A 19,564-nucleotide genomic window follows, 5' to 3' on the forward strand; every position below is an offset into this window, starting at 1 on the left:
TAATGAAATGATCAGTGAAGAGAGAGCAGCTTATCTGCAAATCCAGCTAAACAACAACAACTCCATATTTAAGGTTACATTAGGCACCTGTTAGTTAGCCAGGTGAAAGCTGACACTTTGATTTTGCTTTGGTTTACTTTGTGAAGAAAAATGGTTGTTGAAAGGTTAAGTACTTCACTTAAGCCTATTACACATCTTTATCCATCAACTGAAATTGTCACTTCACATAAAAAAAAATCTAGAAAATTTCATCAGATAAATTTTCCCACAAACCTGTAATTGTCACCATAGTTTTATACACTTATTCTACTGCCTATTAACTCAATCCCATCAAAGACAGCCCAATGTCATATACAAAGCCTGGCTTCTCCCAGCATTTCTATCCATTCCACCCAGCATCTTTTCCCTGGAGGAAGAACAGTGTGGTTTTCCAGGTAGTACCCACTGCTTGAGGAGCAAAATATTGCTGCCTACCACAACTTGATGCAGAAGGTCAGGGCTGAAACTACCAGTGATGGTACCAGTGACCATTCCTAGTATATCACTGCCTGCTACCATCAATCTGCTCTTACCTTCTCAGGCAGCGACGGCACTCTATTCAGGGCTGACAGCACAGTCCACTCACATATCTGTACATCCGTACATTCAGCTGTCTTCCTAACCTCTCCTCCCCCAGCAGTCCATAACAAAACACAGATCCAGCCTATAAATCCATTGTACAACTTTAAGTCATCACATGTAATCTAATAAACTAGAGACAGAACACTTATGTCATATTCTAGACTCTGAAACTTCTCTAGAAGGAAAAAAAAAAAAAAAATTGCTGGGAAAAGTGGTGAGGATGGGGATGTAAATAGCATTAACAGAACAGAGAACTTACTGCACAGCTTTTCCAAATTTTCTGAATGCACTTTCTTTGGCCTTGGCAATTTTAATGGATTTTGTTTATGGGTGTTGTTACTGGACTGAAGTCTGTTTTGTTACAGATTTGTGATAAGAGCTACAGTGTCTCTTCCAAATACCAAACAACACTAATTATAAATTTCTTGTTGGTTTTGCTCTCTCATTTACAGTTATACCATTCGTATTAATGCACAAACTGTCATGTGCAGTTCAATTTGCTTCTTTATAGAAAAAACTCAATAGCCCCAAGCACAATGATCAGGACAATCAAACTCAAGGGGCAGAGTCTTGACTTCTCCCAAAGATTTGTAGCTGACTCCTCAGTACCCAAAGATTGAAGTCACCTGTGAGGTGAAATAGGAAGGGACTAAGTTCTGAGAGCACTGATTATTATCCTCCCCAAATAAATTAAACCACAAATGATTAATGTAAAAACCAAACTACTATTTTTGTAATTTCAGATTTAATACATATATGCCGTGTATCCTAGAAATGAACAGACATCTGAAGTTTAATAGGTGGCACTGGGAAGCACTCTGAGTTGTGTCATGGTGAGCAGAGACAGTCTGCAAAGCTCTTAAAATTAAAAACCTACTATATGGCTGCATTCAACAACTAAAGACCATACTTTGGGACCCACATGTCCTCTGGCAAATCTATGCTCTCAAATAATTTACAAAAAATTGGACATTCTTTCAGAATTTTAAGACAATTGAAAATGGGCATGGAGCAGTTGGAAAAGGGCTTTAACTGTGACTATATCAGCTACTCCAGATTGAGGTTTTTAATTAAATTTCCAGCTTACAATTTCCATTTCTGCACATGCAGAACTAATTTCTTCTCATCTATGTGATCCTAAGCATATATATCATGCATAATTTTGATGGGTAGAAACCATACATTTCAATTCATCCCCTTTTACCCTTCATAATACCTCTAAACTTAAGTCAGATCTCTATGGTACTGCAACACCATCACTGCCAAATGGGTCATCTGTCTTTCAACACTTTTCAGAAAAGTAATTTTTTTCCATTTTAGATCAAAAGATTCACATAAACTTGAAGCATAAATATATAACTACAGGCTGTCTATAGCTATTCCTAGTTATTAAAATTTTCAGCATCAGTTCATATTATAATTGATGCTGGTATTTTCCTAAAGTGTCAGTAAGCAGAGTTTTATAAAGGAAAGGAAGATTACATCTTTTAAGTGTCAGTCATCTTCTGAAATAAGTTTAGAAAAACCCCAAAACTCTCATCAGCAGGAACTCAACACTGCATTAAAAACTCAACATTATGCATTAAAAAAAGAAGCTCCAGACAACATTAAACAATAATCCTTCCTGAAGAGAATGAGAAGTAGATAGAATGCTCATAGCGTTATTTAACATGCTCCAGTTCCTTTTTGCTTTTTAAAACCCAAAATGAAAACTGTGTCCTATCACCATAATGACTGCAGTTCTCCTGAAAACATCTGAAAGGGTATCTCAGACAGTCCATGGTGTATCTGTTATATAGGCTTACCATGTTTTAAGAATTGGAATTTGTGTCTTCAATGCTATATTAAATACATAAATAAGTTAGTTAAATGAACTAGTTCTAGAAATAGAACTAGGCTTCTGTAAGTGACTGAAAAATATGCCCTGTTCACTTGGTACCTCAAGACAACCTCCCTGTACTGGACACACTCTCCAAAGCTTCTGACATGCAGACTCAGAACGTTCTACCAAAGTCAGATCAACCATTAAAAAACCCCAAACAAACACCCAAAAAAACCAAAACAAACCAAAAAACCCCAACCAACCCCCCCAAAAAGCTGAAACAAACAAAAAACTCATACAAACTCCCATCAAAAACAAAAAACAAAAAAACCCAACCCAAAAAAACCCCCAAAACAAAACATAAAAAAAAACCCCAAACACAACAAAATAACAGCAACAAAAGAATCCCCAAACAGTAACAGATCTCTTGAGTACATATCTCTCTCCTTTCACTATTATCTACACCCATTTCTTTCACAAATGGTTAACATAAGCTTTATTACTTGACTAAAAGAATAATAAATACAGACTCTGAGGAACTCACAGGAGTAGGAGATATAAAAAATTCAAGGTACCAAAGTGAACATGCACTCTTTTGAAGCAATTATCTTCATTTCAGTTGAAACAAGACAGATTCTCTATTTAACAGGCATAATTTCAATACAAAAATCAGTATTTGAAATTTTATCAAGAAACTGACACCACTCAGTTTTCTGCTATTCTGTTCCTATCAAAACAAAGGAAAATCCAATTTTAAATCCAATTTTGCATCATCTGTTTATAAGAGGAAAACAAAGACACTGTTGGAGTCTGTTTTAAAATAAAACTGTTAGTTCACAGAATGTGCTTTAAATTTCCACATTAAAAAAATCCCTAGCTATAAATGAAAGATCAACTGATACTGTACATGCTTTCTTAATTGCAAAACAATATCGCTCAGTTATGTTTCAGAATACTGAGGTTTCTTAGAAGCACTTTTTCTCAGTAGCAGCCACGCTAGAATATGGATAAGTTGAGGATTTGATTGCTTCTTTAAAAGTCAACCCACTCTAACCACTCATGCAATTTAAAAGCCTAGGAGTTCAACAATGCAATGAATAAAGTAACTGTAAAAAGGAATGAGCTAACTTTGCTTTTAGAACTTTTAATTGTGTTCGTTTTTTGGGCAACATTCATCTTTCTAAAGTATCAACTGTAAATGCACAAACTATAAATGAAAGCAGACAGAATCACAGAGAGCTTCCTAAAATTATGAAGTAAGCGAGTGCCTCATAACTTCAAAATTAGCATTTACCATGGATAATTAATTTAATAAACCACACTTCCTGGCAGCATGCCAACCCACCTCTTAAGGAAACACCAGGAGACTGTATGACTACAAACTCAGTTGGTCACTGAGTTATCTGTGAACTACTGTGAGCAATACTCATTAATTCATAAGAGATATAGTTATGAGGTTTTGGAAAAGAAATGGAAATAGCTCAGCTATTCCTCTTGTTCAAAAAACTTTGTATTAACACGTCCCCATTTTTTAAAGCAGAAGTCATATTTGTTTGTTTTGTTTGATGTACTTCATTGCCTATTGGTTACATTTAAAATTTCCAGGGAATGATTACATGAACCATGTCTTGACAGCATCACACATGAAAGTTTCCCAGACATGGAGAATGAAAGGGTTAACCATAAACCTACACATCTAAGTAGATTCTGCATATTAAAATCAATATTCAGCAAATATTTCCATTACGACTTCTAACACAAGTTCAAGAACTAATGAACTTCAGCACTAATGAAGCTAAAGTTCATCTAAAACCAAAACAAACGCCACAAATGGTTCTCAGAAACTGGAGATAGGGACAAACAGTCTGTTCAGTCTAGGTTAATGCAAGACTGTTCATTACAGCATTGCTTTCTGAACAAAGCATCCTATTTAATTTTATTGTTTCTGACTAATGCAATTTTTGGTATTTGATAGGAAACAGTTCCAGAGAAAATTATTTCAACATAAAAAGTAACACTGATACACAGCCCACATTTTCTTCATTTCATTATCACCTTGCTTCTTTGACCTAATTTCACCACTATTCAAAAAGGCCATTAAGAGTAGTTTTGTTTTCCTCATAAATCATCCCACCAACCCTTTGATCCTTTTGACACTTTCTTCTTAATTCCTGTGAGTCCATCAACAACTCTTCATAACAGGTACCTTGAAATGCCTGCATTTCAAACAAATGTAAATGTACTCCAGGCCAAAGAAGTGTTTATAGAACAGGAAAGAAACACTTTTTCTTTCCTCCCCTTTCTTGGCCCCTGGAGTATTTTTGCATACAATGGGAACTCATCTTTTTTCATTACTACCTCAAACTCAGATCTTAGGTATTTTCCTAGTTCTTTAACAGTTTTTAGGTTTTTCAGACCCATTTTCTTTTTAGTTTAAACTGCGTAGCTGCATAGTATTAAATAACATATTTCAAGTTAAAACTCAATAAACTTCTTCCTCTTACTTAATTTACTTAATGCTGAAAGAAGGATGATACTATGATGTCTATATCTGATGATATTTTCTTCATCGATTTCTGTCTTAAAAAATCATGTATTAGTTGTTTTGCATGCCAGTTATGGTCAAACACTACTTTTTTCACAAGTCCAATCAAATAAAATTACGACCGTTTTTTTGTGAGACTCAAAATACATCTCAAAAGTTACCAATGTAAAAAACAATCACGTTCTTATAAATATTAAATAGCATAAAAACTGCAGCACACAACCATTTGCTTTTATACTATTTTCCAGACAGTACACATGTTTAAAAATTTAACTGTTCACAGATTTAAACAGCTATGTATCTTGTGTTGGAACAAACCAACGTGTAGGTGGTCAATCTTACAGCTGAGCTGTGCAAAAACACTAGCACACAGAAAAATAAGTGAAAGGGAGCCAAAATATCCCCCCTCTACAGACAGAAACTCATTTAAGCATACGAAAAAACATAGTCATTAGGGAAAGTAGTTTATCTTCTGTTTCTGAAAGGATATAATAAATAACAGACACAACTACAGTATGGGCCATGTCCAGGAAATCTGTGAGGTCTCTTAGACCACACACTCCCTCCAGAAAGTCACACATATTAGTGATGAAGCAATTCACCCACCCAGGGCAATGCTCAGATTCCTTACGTATGGCCAGAAAATGAGAGAGAGGCATTCACCAAATGGTTACCAGTACCTCAAGAACTATTACCATTGCCAGACTCAATGCCAGATATCCCAGTGGCATTTGAGGATGCAGGAACAGGTACAGGCCTCTTCACAGGCTCGAACTCCCAATAATCCAATTCAACAGGAGAAACAAAACAATTTTTAGACCAAATCTTCTGTTGGCTGCTTCATTTACTTTTTACAACTTCAAGGTGCAAAAGCCCTCAGAACTACAAAGCTCTCTGAGTCACGGTCAGCAATCACAAAAGTGGGTATGGATCATATTGTGCCGGCCTACAATGCAAAGGAAACCTACATGCAAAGGAAAAGGAAAACCAACTACTTCCTGATCATGTTAAATGACAGAAGAAGGAATATGAAATTTTTCATTCAACAGCTGCTTCTCCTCCAGCTGGCTGACAGGTTAGGTATGTCTGCCCTTTCTGAAAAACAAAGGTATCCTGTCTTCAAAATAAAATAGATTACATAGCAGCTATTCAAAAACTTGGCTCTCAACAGATCCATAATCCAGGGGGATGGACCAACTACTGAATCACTTATTCCACTGTGAGGATATCTGAACTTCAAAGAAAAAAGGAGGAAAAAACCAGAAAAAAAAAAAATTAAGCTTCTGAAGCATAGACAGGTTTATGCTGACTACAGCCACATATAGTAGTTTTCCACTTTAAATCTTTATCTCGGTCAAATGAAAACACACACACAAATGGAAACAACTAAAATAAAGTATGCATGGAAAAATTAAGATTTAAAGCTTAAAATTAGCCTCTACTCACTAAGGACAATGCTGAGCAGCAACTTCCATTCCTCTCCTGGTTCACAAAGACTATTACTACATTACTAAACCATTAATGGAGTAACAGCATGCGCATGTTAAAACAACAGAAACACACAATTTGAACTAGTTAAATTCAGAGCTACGAGGAGTTATATGCAAAACCAGAACAGTGGTGTACAGCAAAGAGACATTATCAAGTTGTCATTTGTGAGCAGCAGACAGACGAGGTAGGCGGACATATTTATTATTCTTTAAGCAGGACACCAGCTTCACTGCAAGACAGCACACAGACTATATCTATCATCAGACAATGAGATAAACACAAATTAGGAGATATACTCTTTGCTTCTCTCAAGAAAAATCAAGATGTTGTCCAAAGACGACAGAATACTCCCTGTCCTGAGCAAGCAAGCTCACAAAGAGGGACCACTGGGGTGAGAGATCTGCAGGTTTTGCCAGGAGGAGCCCAGATTTTGGAGCCCATCTGTTGAGCCCTAATATCCACCCTTGCACTGTCACTTGGACCTTCTGCCTTCTCCTCTATTTATGACTACAGTGCCCCAAGCACAGGACTTTTCTAAACATCTCTGTATATTAAGCCAGTGCTTATTTGTTCCTATTTAATGTAATGGTTTTTTTGTTATTCTTACAAATTACAGTTCCTTTAGAAAAAAACAAATGTTTGACCATACCTGCTTCCTTTTTAAATAAGAAGATACATAGTGATGTTCTGAGATTCTGAGGCTGTGCAGAAAACCACAGGAAACAAACTCCTGCTTTCTAAAAAAGAAATTCACACTTCTGAGAATTTGACTGAAGAAGGACACATAATGGTCTAAGACAGCCCACCAAAAAAAAGTAGATAATTTTGTTTCCCTCCAGACCACAAACCACTTTACCATACACTGTAATTGCTCTTTCCTCAATTATCAGACCAACATCTTCCTCATATGAGCCGTAACATCTGAAGATCTTTGGACATCATGTGGAGTATATTACACATTTGCAAAGATGGCTATATATATACTGCATATACTGCTCTCTTCAGCTGACAAATGATGCCTCAGTCCAGACAGACAGAAGTCTGATGTACTGGATTTTAATTAGCCAGTGCTTCTAAATAGCATTTCACTTTATCAGATACAGAAGAACACAACAGAGTAATGATAGTACTGATATTGATCAGTCTTTGTTCAGTCCTTCCAGTAAAAGAAGGTACATTGTAAAGAGAGATATTTGTTTTCCAAATTATTTGGTTTGTTTGAATCAAATCCAAACTCTTCATCCTCACTGGGAAACAAAAATTACTCAATAAATATCTGAGGTCAATGAACAATCAATCAATTGTGATAGCTACCTAGATACGATGCCTTTTTTTCTTTTTTTTCTTCATTTTCTTTCTTTTTTTTCTTTTTTTTTCAGCATAACTCAATAGCAAAAGGCTAAATGGAGAAAAACCATTAAAAAGGTTATTATTTTTTTGCTAACTGTTTTCACAGATCACATATAAAGTATGAGCCTCTTGGATACCTGAATCTCTGGCAAAGAACCTTGCATTATTCTTCAGCTAAAAGACAGTCAGATATCTAAAGAGTAGCTTCATGTTACCCAGCACACTTGTAATTATAATCAGTTAAAGACAGAGGAATCTTCCTCTGTCCATACAGAAAAGGTGTTTTAGTCCAACAGAAGAGCTTGAAAACTTTACTGCCTAAACAGAATAGTTTGCTTTATCAATTCCAAAATACCCAGCTGTGATGCTGTTGACTGTAACTAATTTAATTTGGCACAGCTTTAATAATCCTTCAGCAAAGAGAATTCTATTTGCCATATGCAAATACATCATCAGTCCAAATATTTGCAGGTATCAAATGATAATACTTGAGCAAAAGAATCCTTCTAGGGTTTCCTACAGTCTATTCTTAAGGCAGTCAGAAAACAACTTTGCTGTAGTAACATTTATTAATGTTCACTTGGTGTGTAGAGATCAAAGTAGTTACTATATACAAACACCCCAATAATAACAAAACAGCACTCACAGTTACTTACAACAAACTTCAACAGCCTCACCTACACAAATCAAAATGTTGCCTTTCCTTCCCCACCTCCAAAGCCACACACTTCAAATAAAGCGCACTCTGGTATGTGAAGCAAACTGTATGGAGTTTAAGCATGATCAATTTACCCCAACAGCAGTTGTAGTTACAGACTACAGAGGCTCAGGAAGGAGCTTCCTAACACCTGCACAACCCTTGCCTCTTCAACCCAGACTCCACTGCAGCAGCACAGGATAAATCTGGGAACTCAACCACCAGTAACACAGAACAGCCTAATACCTGGTATAAAACACACTCACTGCCACTATAATCACTGCACAGGCTTTCCACCTCCTGGCAAAATTGCCTCCCCTCATGCCCCAAACCAGTGAGAAGAGGAACATAAAATTGTTTATTTGGTATTACAAGCATAGAGGAAACTTTTATGGGGTACAACATGAAGAAGCCTACAGATAGAGTCTGGAGGGAAAAGCACTGTTAATTTAACTCCCACACTCACTTTGGAAAAGCCAGACAAAATGTGTTAAACATACTAATATATGACAGAAGAGTAAAAAAGGCATATACAACACATGGCTGTGTCTTCATTAATGCCAGATTACCATTTGGTGCATTACTATTCTGTATGATCACCATGCAATACAAATTTAAGCCCAAGCAAGTGCAGACAGAAGCACATTTCTGCCAAGTCTGCCTGAGTTCAGGATGCTGCATTCATGCCGACTTCACATCAGCTGAAAAAGTACAAACTATATCTGTTTGGGTATTGTCAGAGTCACAGAGAGATGAACAATATCTGACAGAACAGAAAACCTACTAGTGTAAGGTTAACATTAAAACTGGGGATGAAAAGTTATGTTTACGTGAGACATTTGCATTGTGTGGTTGTGGGTTTTGATCAGCTGACAAGTGACCTAAAGATGTACCACTGAATCAACAATCTAAATCAAGTAAATAAGTGTCTGTAGGGTAAAGAATAACACAACATTCTCCTCCCTCTATAATGCTCTGTCCCCATCAGAGACTTAAACACTTTCAGTCTTTTCTCTAACTCTACAGGGAATCTCACGTAGCATGTGTTCATGTAAGCAGTTAAAATGTATCTACAGTAGAAGAGAGATGGGCAAAAAACCGAAAATCTTTCATATTAAATACAATTTCACACACGCGTAGGAGAAAATAAATCAGGATTACATACATAGCTGCTTAGATTGCCTAAATGAGACAATATGTATTATCTCATCTGGCAGTTTAGCATGACTGAAATGAAACATAATTTGCAGTTGACGCCAACTGGCAGGAGACAAATGTTCATGGTAATCTTTGTGTTTTATTAAGAAAGTACTTCTGTCTTAAATTATACAGAAAATGGATTGAAGGCTTTTAGTCTAAAAAGTACAAGGGTTGCCAGATGCTACCCTGAGCTGTTAACTCATAGAAAAATGTGTCTTGAGTTTTTAAAATTTAAAAGGACAAATCTAAAATTATGCCAGGTCAAATCTTCTACCCAGTATCTCTGTCTCCAGGAGCAGCCAAAAGGAGATGTCTGGGGAAGAGCATAAGAATAGTGTAATCGTTTAGTCATACTTTCCCCAAATACACTTGTCTCCAATAATTTGCAGCTCAGGGACTTTCAAAGCCAGAGGTCATGCTTATGTATTTAATAATCCCTTACAGACTCTTTTTTCCATTAATATTGTCCAGTTTCACTTCAAATTGGTATAAATTTTCAGTATCCACAGCATCTTGTGGAGTTACACAGCTTAATATATGTGCATGACAAAACCCTCTTTTTGCTTTTCCAAACCCAACACCTGCTAGTTTAATATTCATGCTCATTAGTTCTTGTACTGGGAGAGAAAATGAACAACTTATCCCTAAGCCCCTTGCCATGCCATTCATGTTTTTATAAAAGTATCATCGCATCCCAGTTGTCTCTTCTCCTCACCAATTTAACCATTGAAAGAGTGTCACAGTGGTGAAAAGAAGATCTTCATCATGTCATTAAGTATGAAGAGGATCCCATTCAGTTTTACTCTACATCATTAAAGTGTCAAGACAAACATATTTTTAACTGTACAAACAACATAGATGTGAAGTAACGAAAGGTAACCCAAAGAAAAGCAACAAAAATAACTGGTGTACAAAACCCAGCACCTGTGAGGTGAAAAACAGCAGGCTACCATAGTCAGTAAAACACAATATACAAAAAATAATTACTTGCTTTGTCCTAGACAGATGTAGGATGAGCAATTGTGGTACTAAATTACTACAGGAAAGGTGTGAATTGGATAACACAAAAAGAAAATTTTCACATGTCCTGATGATGTAAGGGAGAGCACTGAGTGCCTTAGAACAAGTCACAGATGACAGATATGAATGACCCTAATCTGAGGCAGAAGAATGGGGTAGATGACACCATAAGGTCTCTTCTAGTCCTATCTTTGTATGATCTTCTTGGGATGTAAGGCAGAACCTCTTCTTCTCAGTGATTTAACAACAACAAAATAAAAAAGGAGGGGTTAAAGGGAGATACAGGGCTGATTGCCCCATTAAAAAAGAAGCTACAACCTGCTCACAAGTATTTACTGAGACTCTTTCCTTGCCCAAATCCAAGAAGCCTGTGGAAAGAATGAGGGAGCACCAGCCAAGAGCTTGAGACATTTTGCTGAAAATGTGGACTTCTATTCTCTGACCTTACCTAGACATTCTTTAAATCTGATTGGGAAGCAGAGGCATAGTGTGCAGAATACAGTGCACATGAGTATGTGAGACAGTCCCAATGCACCATTAGAGATTGTTTATCTACTGTGCAAGGCATGCAATGAGCAACAGAAAAATAAGGTAAACTGTTGATGCGGGCTGGTCAAGCACCAAAAATTTATAATACTCCTAAAGCTCTGGTTTAAACTGGACTTTTACTCTTTCAGATTAACATGTACCATTCTTGCACTAACCAAGCTCAAGAAAGGCTGGATATTTCTGTACTCCAAATTCGGCTGCAATAAAAGGCAAGCTCTAATTCAAGCTGTCAGGGCTGCCATGGAATGTGGTCTGGGCCACTTAGATGTAACAATTGGTTGAAGGTAATTGCACTGATTTTATGCAGTCATGATCATGACTAATGATTGAATAAACATGTATGCCAACACGAACCTCATGCACATTTCTGCAAACTGGATACCTCTGCTAAATGATCTGCCATCTCAGCAGCACAATCAGCTGGGCAGTCTGTGGAGTATCTTACACACCAGCTGTTTTGTACTATGTCTATTAGTAGCTTAAAAAGCCCCTAAAGCAGAGAAAAATGAGACCTTTGTTAACTTCTCAAATGGTAAACCATACCAGAAAAAACTAGCCTGAGAAAAATCAATGCAGAGAGAGAGAGCGAAGAGATGTAAGAACTCATGAAACTTTCACTATTATGCCAAATTTCTCCCACCACTTATGTTGAACTTAAAACAATTTTCTAAGAGCACAGAAGCATATCCACAAATACGACTGAATATAAAATTAAAATATAGGCTACTATTTTCAACATGCAAAATAAAAGAATACATTGCCATATTTAGACTACAGCTTGCATTTAAAATTTTCTTGTAAACCTTAAATTACTCAGACCTGCCTGTGCAGAATGACATTCAGGTTTTATCAGGTGGCTATTATGAAACAGAGTTACAATTGCCAAAATTGTCAAGATGACCGTGTATACCTACTGCCTTATTTTCTGAAATAAGTTTCATCGAAGGCTACAAGAACTAGTGTATTTGCACAAGATATTCTTCAATATTTATATTTCAAGCATAATTCAGTAGGTATTATTCATCAGTACTAAACAGTTGTGCAGAAAGATGCTGCTGTTCTTTGCACATGAAGAATTCCGTCTAGATATTCTATACAAATACTGCTTTAGTTGTCATGACCGTCACTCACTCTCCCTCATGGGGATGGGGGAGAGAATCAGAAGAGTAAAAATTATAAAACTCATGGGTTAAATACAGACACTTTAACAGACACTTCAATAGGTAAAGCAAAAGCCATGCACACAAGCAAAGCAAAACTAGGAATTCAATCAGTGCTTCACATGGGCAGGCCATCGTTCATTCATTGCCAGTAGAGCAGCGCTCCATCACAGGTAACAGTGACTTGGGAAGACAAACACCATCAGCACAAACCCATTCTTCCTCTTCCCCCAGCTTTATTGCTGAGCACAATGCTACTTGGTGTGGAACATTCCTGTAGTCAGTTGTGGCCAGCTATCCTGGCTGGATCTCCTTCCGACTTCTTGTTCACCTCAGTCTACTTGCTATCAGAGCACGAGAAGCTGAAAAGTCCTTGACCTGGTGTGACTACAGCTCAGCAACAACGAAAACATCAGTGTGTTCTCAACATTAGTCTCATACTAAACCCAAAACACAGCACTATACCAGCTACTATGAAGCAAAATAACTAACTCAGCTGAAACCAGAACATCACTAAACTCCTAATATCTGACAGAATGAATGTACTCTCATCTGCAGCATCTTCTCTTCTACAGGTACTTTAACTGCAGGAACAGTAACTGTATTTACAGCATTGTATACATATATATGACTTATTAAACATTTAATAAAAAACCCCGTTATATGAAAGTATTTTTGGTACAGCCTTCCCTCCACAAACTTACTATCTGCAGATGATGTATCGAAACAATATGCACATGCTAAGAGACAAACGAGTACATAACCATTAAAGTCAAATGTATCTACCAACATACAACACTGGTGCTTTATCACCACCACACACTTCAGTGATGAGGTCAGGTTTTGACAAATGAAACTTCAATGAAAAGTCTGAAAGACCTGTTTACAATGATCCCAGACACAAGCCTTGCAAGCTGCAATTCACTGATGTATGTAAACTGATTTAGCTTCCACATAATCTCCCAGTGAATACTCTTGCAAAATCTATAAACACAGATGGCACCAACTGGCACCCTATCTGCAATCTTAACAGAAGATCAAATAAATAGACTGAATTTATATTCCCATATCACAGGTGATTCTTTCCAAACAGATTTAAGGGATTATGCCAGAAAGCTGAACCAACAAAGTTCTGTCACAGCTACCCAAAGTCTCAACCACCCTGAGAAGTCACACTGCTCACATGAAGCTGATTTTAAAACTGTATCACTTTTAATAAAGCAATGCAACATTCAGTTTAGACCAGGCTCCAGTTATCATTGATACAGTTACCATACTGACCATTTCTACCAGCAGTAAACTCACAGGATTTTCTCCTAAAGCACCCTTAACAGAAAAACCTACTTGGGATCAAAAGGAGTTCTGCAAAATGAAAAGGTTGACGACCTACAGTCAAATTTTAAGGTAAGTATCAATTGCGCTATTAAAGCATAGTATATTATTTTATCTACAAAACTTACTGCTATTAATCTGGAACAGAATGACAACATAAATACTTATTGGTGAATTGTCAGAAATTATGTACAACAAGGCATACAACATATGCAATGTCTGGTGTCAGCAAGCATGAAGATCACTTAGTGAACTCTAAAGCTACTTCTGAATGTGTAATTAAAATCCAAGACATATTCACCAGTAAGATGTTAGATACCAGGTAGAACACATCAATCCAAAAATACCTTCACGGTCTTTAAGATGACAGTATTAAGACAAATAAATTTGAAATAGAGCAGTGACACCAATGACAAAGGAGACTGTACAGCTGCTTCAGCAATATTGTTTCAATTGATTGTTTCTCAGCACTATAAGCTGTTAAAGGTGAAAATGGAAAAATTTGAAATCAGCTAAAATAAGCCCTCCTTGTGTGTCTGGGTTCATTTCTTATAGTACTCTCACTGGCTGCAACATAAAATGATGCTTTCTCCAAGACATTGTTTCCTCTTTTTATAGTATTTCATTCTCATGGTTTATCATTTAGTTCCTGTGTTTTCACCATGGGCTTCAGAGAAACTTCAAAGAAACCCCAACCAACAACATCTAAACCAAAATACATAAGAAATGTTTTAGGGAACAAATTGCTGCAGCATTCCTCTCATGCAGCAATGTCTTAAATATTCTGGATTCTTCTTTGAAGACCCTGCATCTAACTTTACTATAGAGCTCCAAGCTGAAAAAGACAGTATGATTATGAGAAGCAGAAAGTAACAAAAACTGGAGAAACTAATCTTTAGCAACAGACCATGCCTTTCTTGGTTTTTTGTTTGATTTTTTATATTACTTACATCAGTGAATCAGAAACTGGAACCTATTGATTATGTGAACAGCACAAGAGTCTCTAAATATCATTTGCTGTGATTTATTTATGGTCAGCCATGGATACTGTAACTGTCCAACTGCTATATATATTGCCATCGTTCAGAATTTCAGATACATTCTGGATCCACTCTCATAGATTGGGTACGTCTGCAGTCATCTGCCATTGCAGCAAATTTATAATTTAATTACTTTTCCATTGTGCATTTAGTTTTCTTTGGAATTACCTTCCACAAAAATATCTTTTAGGAAAATACTTCTAGGAAAATTGATTACTCTCTGATTAACTGATGTTGAAATACTTATCTTAATGTCTCACCTCCTAGAGTTGTTAGGAGAAACAAAGGCAAATTAAAAAGAAATTAAGACCTCAGGTCTGCATTATTTTCCAAAATGCATCACCTTCTGTCAGCAGTATAACATGAAAATATCACTTTACTTAAAAGACAGTAAAAGCATAGAACTTGTTTAGACAGCTTTCACAGTATCTGACCACATCTCCTGAGCAATTTTAAAAGGCAAGGGATAACAACACTTTTTTTAATCTTGGCTTAACAAATGCCCTGCATTCAGCTTTATTCCCATTCATCTCTATATAGGACAGTGATTTTGGAAGAATATATCCTGTTAGTTCCATTTTCCCAGGGCAGATTTTAGGCACCACAACTCAGGAGAATCCTGTCAATTTTCAAGAAAGTTGGAAAGCCAGAAGGGAGAAATAATCAAAGCAAAAGTCTTTGGTATTATTTTAACAGACTTGTCAACTACGATCACATCAGCAATTGTCTTTGCATCAAAAAAGGGCTCTGAGAGCCAGTAACACCTTCCAACTGCTTGCCACCTCTACCCTTGTTCCCAAATGAGTTCAAAATGCTGACACCCCCAAATGATTGATCCCCTAGGCAGAAAGCAGAGAAATGGGAACTCTGGTGAGGGAAAGGAGGCACAGAAAACACAGAGGAAGGCAGCACAAGGGAAGACACAGAAAGCCCTTGTTCACAGGGACAGAATGTGGAGATAAAACGGCTTCTCTTCTTGCCACCAGCAGTTCAGAAGCTGAGCTCTGCTCTCCTCCCTGCAGGGTGGATGGTGCGAAGGGTCAGCCAACAAGAGGAGCTGTGTGTGCTTGTGCCTGGGCATGAACACGCGTGTGTGCATAGGACGTGAGGACAGTTAGGGACAGTGGAGCAGCCATCCTCACCCTCCCACTTCAAGCTTCAATAAATAGCTCTGAGGAAAACAACAGCTTCACCAGAGGCTATTCCTGTGTGGAGAGATTCTTTCCTTTTTGTCTTGTAACAAGTTGGGTTTAAGATGCTGAGGGTAAAATTTCTAGAAACTGGTTTTCTGCCCATAGTGAATAACCAGAAATCTTACATTAGCTAGGATCTACCATCCTGTATTCAACACATCCCCTTGTCACAACCACCACTTCTCTTTTACTGGGGAGCCCTCCAATGCGTACTAAATGTCTAACAAAGTATAATCTTCTGGAAACACAAATTTTGATGAATAATAATTCTGTTCTCCAAACGCCTCAGCAAAATAATGAAATAATGAATCCTCCTTTTAATGTAATTATTATTGAAACAGCAATGTCTACACCGTATGCAAAATAAAATACTGGGTTTCTTGCCTGGTTGCCAACTATACAGTCACCTGCAGCTCAGTCAGGTTCTGCTGATGCAATAACATGTAGCAGTTAATAAGTCATTGTCCTTCTGTATTACAGAACACCACAAGCAATTTTCACAGCTACAAGCTAGAACACGAAAAAGGATCATGGCAATTATTGGCTTCCTTTCAGTCTCTGCCAGCAGGACTTCTGAGCCTAACTTAGCAGCCCAGCACAATCAAGAGTGTCTTGGAAGATGTGGAAGAAATATGTTTTGATTAAATAAGTAACAAAACTAACTGTAACATTCTTACACAGCAATAGTACATCCATTCCCAGAGATTTATAGTCATAAAAGAAAATGACACACTACTACTACTTGCCTGATGTGCGGGTATATCATCACGCAAACATTTCCCAGAATGCTTAATAAAAACAGATGATTAACCAAAAAAAAAAAGATAAAGTGGGCAATTTCCTACATACTGATTAAACCCACTCCATGACTCAGAGGGAGAAATCCTGTGAAGAAAACAGCAATGTGATTAAAGCTGGAGTGGCTGCAACAGGCATATGCATTGAAAAACTGAGCAATGGTCCCATGAAACTGTGTCTGAGATAAAAACCTCTCATTAACAACTGCCTTAACAGTCTGCCTACACCCTGACCTAACAATGCATGAAAGTCCTAGGGCTTAATTTGGATTATATTTTTGTAGCATGTTTTATTCAGAAAAATAAAGTGGGATGTCACTGACATTTCCTAATTAGCAACTCTTTGTGCACAGCATAAATTTAGGCCTCTGTGACTTACCATAAGTACCATAAGGTTTCTGTGACCAAAGCAAACCCATGAAAACAACAGGGTCACTTACAGGTATGAGCTTGAACAGCCAGAACCCACTGCAGGACTGGAACCAAGCAGACATCTTCCTTAAGGGATCTGTAATGGTGCCTAAGAATGTTTCCCTAAGAAAGCCCAATCTTGTAATTAACATATATAATATTTTCTTCTGGATTAGGTCAGCTGGAGCTTTGTAACTGTGCTCACTTATCCTTATTAATACATCTCTCATTAGGATGCACACATTCGTAGTGTCTCGTCTGCTTAGTTCTGGCTTGGTGTAAACTTACAACGATGGTGCAATGCTGCTGCTCTGCCACCAGGCACTGGAGTGTGTGCACTTGTCTGGACACAGCACTGCCAGCCCATGCTGTTTTACTTGATGTTTCTCCAGTGCGCCCACAACTTCTGAATTACGAGATCCAATCTCTCTGGTGTGTTACTGAGTGCCTTTGGAGTGACACCTAAACTACCAAAAAACGTGCACCGGTAACCCGTATCACCTACTTCCTTCCCTTCCCTGAAGGGTCCTAAAAACCAAAATACTCTTACAGACACACGGACACACACATCCCTCCCTCAAAAACTGGTCCCAGAAACACGACGGGTATGAAGAACTCGTCAGAGATGTGACGGCACCTAGGTGAGTTTTGAAATCTCGCTCCCCGAGGCAGCTCGTGGAGAGTCGAGAAGCCCCCGCCCTCCCATCCCCCCGAGGAGAGTCTGCAGGTGCCCCGGCCGGGGGCAGCCTGGCTCCCGCTACCCCCGCTGCCCGTCCCGCACGAAGATGACCGGGGCCCCCCGACGGGCGGTGCCCGCACCGGCCCCGCCCGGCTCCTTACGGCGCGGAGGGAGCGCGGCCGGCCCGCCGCCCTGCGGTGCCGGACGTGTGCGCGGAGCGCGGCCAGGGCGCCGCGGACCCCCGCCCGCTGCCCGGGGAGAGCCGCGTCCTGCCGGGAGCGGCTGCTCGTCAGGACGGGAGGGCGGGAGCGCGGAAGGAGGGAGCGAGGGAAGGAGGCAGCCCGGCGGGAGCGGGCAAGGCGCCCGGGTGCCCTCCCGCTCCGCCGCTGCCCCGGCGGTTGCCGGCCGGCTCTCGCCGGCGCCACAGCCCCGTCCCTGCCGCCACCTCCGCGCCGTGCCGCCTCCCGCCGCGGCTGTTCCCCGGCCTGTCCCTGAGGCTACAGCCCTGGCCCGGGGGGAGCAGCAGCCCGGCCGCCGCTCGGGCAATGAATGGAAGCGCAGCAAGCGGTCCCCGTCCTCCCTCCCGTCCTCCCAACCCTGCACAACTTCAGCGGGGCCTCCGCTTCACCTCTGCCGGGCACAGGAGGCTCCTTCGCGCTGGCGCTCCGCTCTAGCCGCCGCCTCCGGCCCGTGCCCCGCCGGGCTCGTCCTCCTCCGCTCTCGCCGAGACCATGCACCACCGATGGAGGAGGAATGGGATCCCGGCGAGGGCCGACCCGGCCGCCCCCAGCCGGAGGGAGGGAGCCGCGGCGAGGGGCGGGGAGGGACAGGACGCGGGCGCCCTGCCCTGCCCAGGACCGGCCCCCTCACACTGACGTCCCCCGCTCCCACACCGTCGGCCGCGGGGAGCGCCCGGGGCGCGGCCGGGCGGCAGCCGGGCCAGGACAGGGAGGCACTGCGGCCATGGGCGGGCTGGTGTGCCCTGGTCACTGTCACAGCTGGGGACAGAGTCTCTGGAAATAGCCCAAATAACCAGTGCCCCGCCATCCTGGCGTTCGAATAACCAAGGGTTCTCCATCGGCCCCGTCCGACAGACAGGCTCAGAACGGACTGAGCTGCACGACTGGCAGTGCCAGGCCCGGTATAGCCTATCGTACTTCGCATCACAGTCTGCCCCACCAGACCTAGCCACAGTGGATGCACTGAATGGAAAGCAGGAATGGTAAACAGCAACTCCTGTCTCCAAAAATTCCTCTTGGTGTAGACCTTCGGAAATACTATTTACATAGCAACAAAATGTCTAAAAAAGCCTACAATGCTTCTGTTTTCGAACTTTTCCCCCTCAGAACAAATATTTTCCCACCGATCTCCCTTCAAAATTATATTTAATACTCTTCCAGTTTCGAAGCAACATTCTGATGACCCAGGCTTTTCCAGAACTTTGCAGTTTTTAAAGTATCTTGAGATGTCTAATGTCAAGCACATACATGTTTACAAGCAGTGACACTCATTTAAAGCATCTGCAGGGAAAATTAAGGTTTAGGCTTGGACGTGTCTCTGCATGCCTCTGCTATCCCCCACTGTTGCACCCTTGAGTAATATGCTGATCGTTGTAAGTGCATGACAGGTGTCTAACTTCATACAGCTCATCTCAGTC

The 19,564-nt window shown here is 39.9% G+C and overlaps 1 protein-coding gene across 4 annotated transcripts in view; it reads right to left on the reverse strand.

The window, feature by feature from the left end:
• Positions 1–18,687, reverse strand: part of LHFPL2 (LHFPL tetraspan subfamily member 2) — a 121,114-nt gene extending 102,427 nt beyond the window's left edge. For all 4 annotated transcript variants that reach the window (XM_082302171.1, XM_082302173.1, XM_082302170.1 and 1 more), the window contains exon 1: positions 18,536–18,687. The gene's annotated coding sequence lies outside the window, so the exon portion shown is untranslated. The remainder of the gene's footprint in view (positions 1–18,535) is intronic.
• Between the last annotated feature and the right edge of the window lie 877 nt (positions 18,688–19,564).

Source organism: Coloeus monedula (genome assembly GCF_965178545.1).
Source record: "Coloeus monedula genome assembly, chromosome: Z".
Classification (NCBI taxonomy): Eukaryota; Metazoa; Chordata; class Aves; order Passeriformes; family Corvidae; genus Coloeus; species Coloeus monedula.